Source organism: Sminthopsis crassicaudata, chromosome 1 (assembly GCF_048593235.1).
Source record: "Sminthopsis crassicaudata isolate SCR6 chromosome 1, ASM4859323v1, whole genome shotgun sequence".
In the NCBI taxonomy this organism is placed as follows: domain Eukaryota; kingdom Metazoa; phylum Chordata; class Mammalia; order Dasyuromorphia; family Dasyuridae; genus Sminthopsis; species Sminthopsis crassicaudata.
This window is the reverse complement of record NC_133617.1, coordinates 476,802,596-476,813,469: the sequence shown is the minus strand read 5'-3', so window position 1 is coordinate 476,813,469 and position 10,874 is coordinate 476,802,596.

Below are 10,874 nucleotides of genomic sequence, written 5' to 3'. Positions count from 1 at the left end.
GAGATTACAGACAAAATGAAGCAGTAAAATAGGCACCAGGAGTGGTAAATATGAAATAGATTTGAGAAAGCATACAACAATTAACAGTGGAAAAGACAAGTTCCTTAGTGGAATTCACAACTAATCAGAAGAAAGGAAATAATACTCCATGAAGTAGGAATATGCTATTGACTGGTAGGCTAAATAATTAGAATAATTTAGCACCCTAAAGAGTTAGTTATAAAAAGGAGAAAGAAACCATGAGGCATAAGGAAGAGTGAAAAGAAAGATACCATGAGGCAGAATGTCATGGTGGGCTAACCCAAAAAGATTCAGCAAAGATGGTGTGAGCCATGAACAAATTTATAGGGGAAATTTAATCTTGAGGTTTGACATCATTTGGTTTTCTGATTGAATAATCAGAAAATAGGGTTACCCAAGATCTCCACAGGGGTAGGACTGTAAAGTTGAGCAGATCCCCTTCAGTGCCCTTTCCTGCTTGCTTCAAAGAGTAATTATCAGTACTTCAAGCTTTCTCTGCCAACCCTTCCTCATGTTTCAGGACCTCATCAACTGTACCTGAAAGGAAGCCCACTCTGGGACCCATGATTCCTGTCTATTTTTCTCTCAAAGCTCTTGTCTGTGGAATGATGAATGTTTGTTTTGTCTTGGTTTGGTTTGGGTTTTTTTTTGTTTGTTTGTTTGTTTTTTGCAATTGGGATAAGATTATTTACCTATTAGATTTTCAAAGTTTCTTCTTGTGTGGAAGAAAGAAAGCTGGTCTGGAAATCAAAAAAGCTATTTTCTAGTCCTATCTTGAGGTTAACTAGCTGTGTGGCCTTGGGCATAATCTGTGACTTCTTTGGCTGTCCAAAGGATGAAGAATTATGAAGCCTGAGTTTTATAGTTGACTGCCATGAAATGATAATGTGATCTTGGGCAAACTACTTTACCTCAACTAAATCTCAATTTCTTTCTCTGTTAAATGAGAGGTTTACATTGAATATTTTCTCAAGTCCTTTTTAGTTCTGTCAGGGAGAAATAGGATCAGAAAAAACCAAATACCTAACTGTTGGGGAAAGATTCTTGTGGAGATGAATATAGATTAACAAATGAGGAAACTGAGGTGCAGAGAAATTAAAATATTTATGAAAGGTCACACATATGGTAAGTGATTCCAGATACAGTACCCTTTCCATTATGCTTTAAGTGACAACTTGTGGAAAACACTTTTTACATGAATTGTACGGATATGATTTTATCAGAAAAAATGATTAAAAGAATATGCATAACTATCTGCTTTACGATTGTACCCTAAGGATCATAAAACCTTTCCATCTAACTTGCAGCTGACATATATGTGCTGTCTCCATTAGGATGTGAACTCCTTGAGAGCAAGGACTTTCTTTTTTGCACATAGTAAGTGTTTAATAAATGCTTGTTCATTCATAAAAACAAACAAACAAACAACTAATGGTTTTGTCTCCTTGGGCAGAAACATAGTGAATTCTCTATGCTTTTTCTCAAGTTAAAAAAAGTATCCCTTATAAGGATAATAGCAGCAGTGGTATATTCAGTTCATGAGTATATTATTGAGGTTGAATGGGTGGAGGAGAAAGAAGATGGAAGTGAAGAAAAGAGGTAAATAAAATTTGAAATCTGTAGTCCGTCCTGGGCTCCTGTCTTTTCCAATTTTCTTCCTCAAAATTCTTGTTAGTTACAAAGAATCCTCATTAAAAACTTTTTTTTTTCAAAATCCTTAGCAAAAGCAAAACTTGCCCATGGAATGCTGGAGTTGAACTCTGATGTGCAATGTAGCTTCCAAATGCAATCCTGATGAATCAGAATCAGAATCACCTTATTTAATCCAGGTCTCTCTCTCCTCCTTCTTATTTCATATTATGAGGCAACTAAGTGCCAAGGTGGTTACAATACCCTGTCTAAAGTCAGGAGGTTCTGAACTTAAATCAAGCCTTAGACATTTATTAGTTGTGTGACTTTGGGCAAATCACTTAACTCTGTTTGTTTCAGTATCCTCATCTGTAAAATGAACTGGAGATGGTAATCACAATGGCAAATTACCCCAGTATCTTTGCCAATAAAACCCTAAATGGGGTCATAGTTAGATGTGACTGAAAACGATTAACCAACAAAAAATTTCATATTTTTTAGAGTTTGTCTTGCTCTCAGACTTCATAGGGCAAGGGTTCTTAATCTGAGATCTATGAACTTAAATTTTTATAAGTATATTTTCATTTTTTTATCCTATGTATTTTATGCATTTAAAAATGCATACTTCTGAGTACTTCTGAGAAGGGCTCCCTTCTGCCTTCACCAGGCTATCAAAGCAGTGAATGACTCCAATTCTCTTGCAAGTTAAAACATCACCCTGTTGATGTCATCGGTCCTTTTTGAGGGATGAATAATACTTCTTCCTTTTCTCCCTCTCTCTCTTCTTCCTTCCTTCTTTTCTTGATCCTTTGTTTCCTTTCTTCTCTCCTTTCTTCTTTACATTCTTTTTTTAAAAATCTGTCTCTCCTTATATCACCCAGACTGGAAATGACTGATCTCACTATGAATAGATCAACATAGAAACTTTGATCTGCTTTGTTTCTAACCTGGGCTGATTCTCCCCCCTCCTTAGGCAGCCTAGTGGTCTCCAATGAGGGCAGGGCTAGACTTAGCTTGGATTGGCTTTAATTTTACTGCAACTTAGAACTCTTGAGCTCAAGAAAACGACCAGCCTTTATGTCCCCAGTAGTAGAGATTACAGATATATGTAATAAAATCTGTATATCTAAATTCTCATTCTAATTTCTCTCTCCCTAAACTTTTTCAAAGAAAGAGGAATCGTTGCATATAACAACCCAACTTCTGTCTAAGTCATAACTTTTTAGCAGTAGCAAAGGTTTTAGAGGTCTTCTTGTTTAACCAACTCATTTACAGGTGCTTCTTCTTTTGAATACAGCTAAGATTTTACATTCTTGCATGAATGGGAGGGAGCCTAGGTGAATAGACATACCTTTGAAACTCCAAAAGTAGCATTTTATTTCCTATCCTGAAGCACAAGTCCCTCCTCTGATTCCCCATTAATTGGATGTTACAGAAGTTATACTATACGAATCTCCATCCCTCATTATATAGCCAGTCCCTGGCTCCAAAGGATTTTATATTCTAGAAGGGGGAAGGCCACAGAGGAGGGTTAAGGGCAAAAAATTTTACAGGTGCTTCTAAACAAACTAGAGAATGGTCCATGCTGCTTAATTCTGGCCAAGCTTGGGGCTAATATCCAGCTTTCCTAACTCTTAAACCATTGCTCTTTGCATTATTTATCCTGCATTGCCTTCCTAGTAATGTTCTAGGAAAAGACCAAGGGAGAGAAAAGAGAGGTCACATTCAGAATTTCTGTGAGAAATAATCTTGTCCTCTTTTGTCAGTTTTGTCTTGGGCATGGACCTCTGTCAAGTCCTAGAAAAAAGAAGGTCTATGTTGACCTTCAAAGACACCCTTAAAGATAAAGGCTCCTGAAGACCCAAAGATTGAAAGGCTATTCACAAACTTCCGATGGAACATTTCCACTGGAATCAGATCAGAATGAATTGAGAGATATTTTATAGGATAAAATGTTTCAACCTGGGAAAATTCATGTTCATCTGCTTTTAAAGCAGATTAGAGAACTAATCTCAGTTGAATCCCACATCCAGTGACTTAGCCTGTAAATATAGCCATCTACCATTCCAGTGTATATCAATGTTTACCCTGGATTATGATAAGATTAACTCTTATTGATATTTGTAACAGTGGCTTTTCTCCACATTTCCTTGGATTTGGTAACACAAGACCTTCTAAGCATAAATAGCTCTGACATCCACATAAGGGTCTTCCTTGTGGAATAACAGGACAAACTGGATCCCGACACGTCAGAAAAAAGGTGACCATAAAAGAGGGAGGGAAGTTGTCCAGTGAGGAACAACTCAGAAATATTACATAATGGAGAAATAGAGAGGGTTTATTCATTCATTCATTCACCCATCATTAGGCAGCTAGAGTCTTAGACCTTAGAGTCAGGAAGGCATGAGTTCAAATGCTGCTTTAGATAATTCCCTAACTATGTCACACTGAGTAAGTTATTTAACCTCTCTGTGCCCCATTCTCCTCATCTGTAAAATAGTGAAGCAAGGATTAAGGGTAGTACCTACCTCACTAGGTGATTGTGATTATCAAATGAGATAAAAATTGCAAAGTACTTTATAAGTCCTATATTAGCTCTTATTACCACTGGTTGATTGGTTGGTTGTTGTCCTTCGTTCTGGAAAAAGGTTCAAAATGATATCATTATGTTAAACTCAAGTTACAGTGTGCCTGACTGTGGCTGATCAGACCAATATGAGCTTGGAATGCTCTGCTACAGGGCGGACACAAACATTTGGAGAGGATTCTCTGATTTTGTGCATCTCGTGTTTCTTCTGGGCCAGTTCAATTCTGCTTTGCTCACAGAGCACAGCACCTTCTTTGATGAGGGCATGCTATGCTGGACAGTCCTGTGCCATTGTTTCCCTGTCAAAAGTCAACATTCAACAAGTATTTGAAATTTACTCTGCCCCAGCACTTGACTAGGTGACAGGGGATTGATTATTGTCCTTTGTTCTTGAAAAGGACCAAAATGACATCACTACATTGGGCTCAAAGTACAGTATTCCTGGCTTGGGTTGATCAAACCAATAAGAGCTTGGAAGGCTCCACCACAGTTGGGCATGCAAGTAGTCCACATGAATATTTGGAGTGGAGATGTTTCTGCATTTGTTCATCTCACATTTCTTTTAAGCTACTACAATTCTGTTTTGCTCATAGTACACAAAGTGCTAGGCTTGGAGTCAGGAAGCCTGGAGTTCAAATTTAAAGTTAGTCACGGTTATCTGACCTTAAGTGAATCATTTAACCTCCATTTGCCTGTTTCTTCATCTGTAAAATGGATATAATGATAGTATTTACCTCTCAGGATGGTTTTGAGGATCAAATGAGATGATATTTTAAAAGTGCTTAGCATAATGCCTGGCATGTAGCAGGCACTATAGAAAATGCTAGCTATTCAGCTTTCTTTGTGGTAATAAAAAACTGAAAATTGAGTGTATGCCCATCAATTGAGGAATGGCTATACAAATTGGGATATATGAATGAATACTATTGTTCTTTAAGAAATGATGAACAGGGCAGCTAGATGGCACAGTGGGTAGAGCACCGGGCTTGGAGTCAGGAGTTCTAATTAGGGCTCTGACAATTGGCACTTACTAGCAGTGTGATATTGAGTGGGCAAGTCACTTAAACTCAATTGCCTTAAAAAACAAAGAAACGGTCTCCTCCCCCCACCAAAAAAAAAAAAAAAAGAAAGAAATGATGAGCAGGAAGATTTCAGAAAAACCTGGAAAAACTTACATGAATTGATGCTGAGTGAAGTGAACAGGACCAGGAGAACATTGTATTCAGTAAAAGTAACACTGTGCAGATAATCAGCTTTGATGGACTTTGCTCTTTTCAGTAGTACAATGATATTGGACTGTTCTAAGGGGCTCATGATGAAGGGTGCTGTTCACATTTAGGAAGGGAACTGTAGAATCTGATTGTGGATTGAGGGATACTATTTTCACTTTTTTGGTTGTTTTTTCCTTATGTTCTCTCCATTTTGTTCTAATTCTTTTTTGACAACATGGCTACTGTAGAAATATTTTTAGTTAAAAAAAAGAACTGCTAGCTATAACAATAACAATAATAATAATGCTAATAGATTATTATAATAGAATAATAGTGATAAGTTTTCCATTATATTTATTATATAATATTTAGTATGGATATATATATATATATATATACATATATATAGATATATGGATCAGTAAATACAAAATATATAGCAGGTAAATACCAATAAGGGTGAAGGGTTCAGGATAGTTTTTGTGTAAAAGGTAACACAAGCTGAGCCTTGAAGAATTCTGAGGGATTTTAAGAGCCAGTTTTAGCTCATTTCAAACAGAGTCAAAGATTTAGAGCTGAAAGTGACTATTTTAGGTCATCTAGTCCCAACCCCCTTATTTTACAAAAAAAGGCAATAAAAGTCACACAGATAATAAGTGTCAAATCCAGAATTCATATCCAAGCTCTTAAAAAAATTTTTCCTTCCTAACCCATGCACAATATGTTATTATTGCTCAGTTTCTGTGACTCCATTTGGAGTTTTCTTTGGCAAAAATACTGGAGTGGCTTGTCATTTCCTTTTGCAGTTCATTTTACAAATGAAGAAGCTGAGGCAAATAGGGTTAAGTGATTTGCCCAGGGTCACATAGTGAATAAATATCTAAGACTGGATTTGAACTTAGGTCTTCCTAACTTCCAACTTCTGCATAACCTATCTACTGTGCCATGTAGCCACTCAATTAAAAAAATTTTTTTAAACTTTACCCTCAAATACAAAGTATATAAAGAAAAAAAAATTACCATGTACACAGCAGATCATAACACAGGATTCAATATAAAAATTTCCATTTCAAGAAAACCTATCTAATAAATAATATGCATGCATCGTTCAAAGTTGCAAAATTTTTCTTTGGTTTTTTTATTTTCTTTTGTTTTCTACTGTTCACTTTTTATTTTATTTTCCTGTCCCTCGTTCCCACCTTAAAGAAGGGTACAATTAGCATGATACACACACACACACACACAGAGATATCTACAAAATATACACACATATACATACATACACATACATATAGACGTAACACCACACTATGCCTTCTATCATGTGTCTCTGTGTCTCTGAAGGGTAGACAGCATCCTTCATAATTTCAAGTCTTTCTATGCTTTTCTAAATCAGTTTGCTCATCATTTCCTACACTACAGCAATACGCCTTTCGGGATTCAAATAACATGTTTTTTCATAGGATCTTTGAAGTTAATTTTGAGCATTTATAGTAGTCAAAATGACTTGATTGCTCAATGTTGTGCTTAAAACAATACTGCTATTGTTGTTTTCTTGGTTCTGCTCGTTGCACTCTTTATTATTTCATGTAGGTCTCTCCATGCTTTTCTGAAATCATTGAACTCATTATTTCTTATAGCAGAGTAAGTTCCATCATAAACATATTTTTTTGTTTAGCCATTTCCCAATTGCTGGGCATACCTGCAATGTCCAGTTCTTTTCTGATATAAAGAGAGTTGCTATAAATATTTAAGAACATATAGGTTCTTTTCCATTTTCTCATCTTGGGAAACAGACCTAATAGTGGTATTACTGGATCAAAGTTTATAGGCAGTTTAAAAAACTCTTTGGGCATAATTCCAAATCTCTCTCCAAAATGATTGGATCAAATCCACAAATAATGAATTAAGGCCCCAATTTTTCCATATCCCCTTCCCTTTCTATCATTTTTTGCCAATCTGATAGGTGTAAAATGATATTTCAAGGTTTTATTAATTGACATATTTAAATCAATAATGATTTAGAGCATTTTTTTCACCTGACTATAAATTGTTTTGATTTCATCTGAAAACTACCTGTGTCCTTTAACCATTTACCAATTGGGTAATGATTTGCATTTTCATAGATTTAATAAAGTTTTTTACATATTTGAGATAGGAAATCTTTATCTATAGAGGAACTGTCTATAAAAATCCCCCCAAAACAGAGTTTTCTGCTTTCCTTCTGATCTTAGCTACATTTGTTTAATTTGTACAAAATATTTTAAATTTAATGTAATCAAGAATTACATTCTCAGAACACTCTAACACTTGTTTGTTTATACATTGTTTACTTAAAAGCAGCTAGATGATGCAGTGGATAGAGTACTACCCCTAGAGTCAAGAGGACCTGAGTTCAAATCTAGCCTCAAACACTTAACATGTACTAGTTGTATGACCTTGGCAAGTCACTTAACCCTAATTGCCTCACCCCCCAAAAAAAATCCTATTAAAATAAATTGTTCACCTCTCCATAAGTCTAACAGGTATGTTCCTATGTTCCATGTTCTTCAAATTTTCTTATAATATCTCCCTTTATATCTAGGTCATGCATCCATTTTGACTTTTATCTTGGTAAATGGTATAAGATATTGATCTATGTCCAATTTCTGCCAGACTGCTTTCCAGCTTTCCCAACAATTTTTAGCAAATAATGAATTTTTATTCTAAAGACTTTATACTGTCCAATATTGGATAATTATATTTACTTGCTACTGTAAATTGTATGTCTACTCTGTTCCACTGAGCTACCTTTCTCTTTCTTAGCAAGTACCAGATAATTTTGATAATTACTGCCTTATAGTATAGTTTAAGGTATGGTACTGCTAAAGCTCTTTTCTTTGTATCCCTCCCCTTATTAGTTCCTTTAATATTCATGACCTTTTGTTTTTCCAGATGAATTTTGTTATTATTTTTTCTAGGTCCATAAAATAATTTTTGGCATTTTAATTGGGTAGCATTGCATATATAAATTAATTTTGGTAAAATTGTCATTTTTATTATCATAGCCCTGTCTACCCATGAACAATTAGTGTTTCTCCAATTATTCATATTTGATTTAATTTGTATATAAAGTTTTTTATGGCTTTATTCATATAGATCCTGGGTATGTTTTAGGTAGATGTATTCCCAGGTATTTTATGCTCTCTAGAGTTATTTTAAAGAGTGTCTTTTAGCTATCTCTTCCAACAGAATCCTGTTGGTAATATAAAGGAATGATGATGGATTTATGTGAGTTTACTTTGTTTAGTTTGCTAGTTTACTAGCAAACTACTTAGTTTACTTTACTAGTTTAGTTTGCTAAAATCATTATTTCAATTAATTTTTTGATTGAATCTTTAGAATTTTCCAAGTAGTTCATCAAATCATTTGCAAAAAGAGATAAGTTTTATCACCTCACTTCCTATTTCAATTCTATTTCTTTTGTTTTCTTATAGCTATTGCTAGGATTTCCATTATGATATTGTATAATATTGGTACAGTGGGCATTCTTTTTTCACACCTAATCTTATTGGCAAGACTTCTACCTTAAAAAAAATCAACTGTTATTATCATATGATTTTTATACTTTTATCTTTTAGGTAGTATCTTATTTAGGATGTTTTGCATCCATATTCATTAATGATATTGGTCTATAATTTTCTTAGCTGACCAATTTTTAATCTTTTAAAAAATAGCTGAGTGACTTTGGGGAAATTACTCCAAAACCTGGACCTCAACTTTCTCTTCTGTGAAAGAGGTATCATAAGCTTCCATGAAGGTCAACTCTTTTGTGAATAGAAAGAACTCTGGGAAATATAAACACTGTACAGGTGAAAGGGATTGTTATCATTGAGTGAGATAGAAAATCTTCAGTCTCCTCTCCTCTTGCCAGGCTTTCTTTCCTCAGTGCTGCCTCAATGGTTTCAGAAGCATAGCACCAGAGGGAGCTCAAGACCAAGGGTGGCATTTTTTGAGTTGGGTGCTATAGGTTTAATGGGTATGCATTATTTCTGCAGTTGAAGGAAAACTAGAAATTCATATACCTACCTCCTTTCTAGTATACTATTTTCATAGACTGTCCACCCCACAACCCAGTCTCAGTGAAAAAGCTATTGTGTTGAGAGGCTTTGGGTCAGACTCTAGACCCAAAGAGGTAAGAGGTTTGTGATTATAATAATCTTCCTCCCAATTACTTGGGCTCTAAAAGGAATCTTAGACCCTTCTCGGGTAGTGGATGTAGTTAGTCCTTATCAGTCTCCTACTCCCCCTCACCCCCCAGCCCCTTCTGCCTCCAGGCAGTCTAGGCCAGATCTGGACTAATTAGAGAATAGCTGAAAAAGTATGACACCTTACCTGCCCTCCTAGGGTCTGCTATCTAGTTGGAGAGATAAGGAATGTGATAGCAGACAACTCTACAAAGTTGACATAATTAAAGCGTTAAATTATGTGGCTTTAGGATAAGCATCTTAGCCTGGGAGATAAACTATTGTGGTCAGGGAAGGCTATAAGAAATGCGTGTATGTGTGGGATAACTATGCTTTTTTAATGATACTTTGAAAGCAAAAAGGAGTTGGCTAATGAAAATCTGGTCTTAGAGGAGTTGGGGCTATTCCCCCATTTCATCTCTTGCCTCCCAAGTTTCTGCACACGTGCCATACCTAAAATGCACTTCCCTTTTACTTCCTCTTCTTATAATCCTTAATGTTTTTCAAAGCTTAATTCAATGTGTAGCTGTTTGGTCATGTCCAACTCTTCATGATTCCATTTGGGGTTTTCTTGGCAAAGGTACTGAAGTAGTTTGATTTTTTCCTTCACCAAAGCATTCTTAACAGATGAGGAGACTGAGGCAAACAGGGTGAAATGACTTGTCCAGGGTCACATAGCTAGTAACATCTGAGGTCAAATTTGAACTCAGGAAGATGAGTCTTCTTAACTCCAGGACTGGCATTCTATCTGCTGTGCTACTAGCTCAGTTATCCTTTTTTCCCCACCTTTTTTTAAATATTCAAAATATATGCAAAGATAGTTTTCAACATTCGCCCTTGCAAAATCTTGTATTCCAAAATGTTTTCCCTCCTTTCCCTTACCTCCTCCCCTAGATAGCAAGTAATATATGTTTCAATTATCCATTTCTATGACCAACCTTTCTTGATCATCCCAATGTTTGAAGCCCTTTCAAAAGTCAATGACTTTAGAGCTGGAATGAGTTTTAAGGTCACTTTCATAGTTTATTTTATAGATAAGGAAATAGAGGTTCATTGCAATGAGTTGCTCAAGATTACATAGCTAATAAAGTTTCTAAGGTAATATTTGAACTCATGTCTTTCATGATTCAATTCCCAACATTCAATCCAGCATTCTACCTCAATAATTTCTCCCTCATCAGATGACTAAGTATAAGTGTA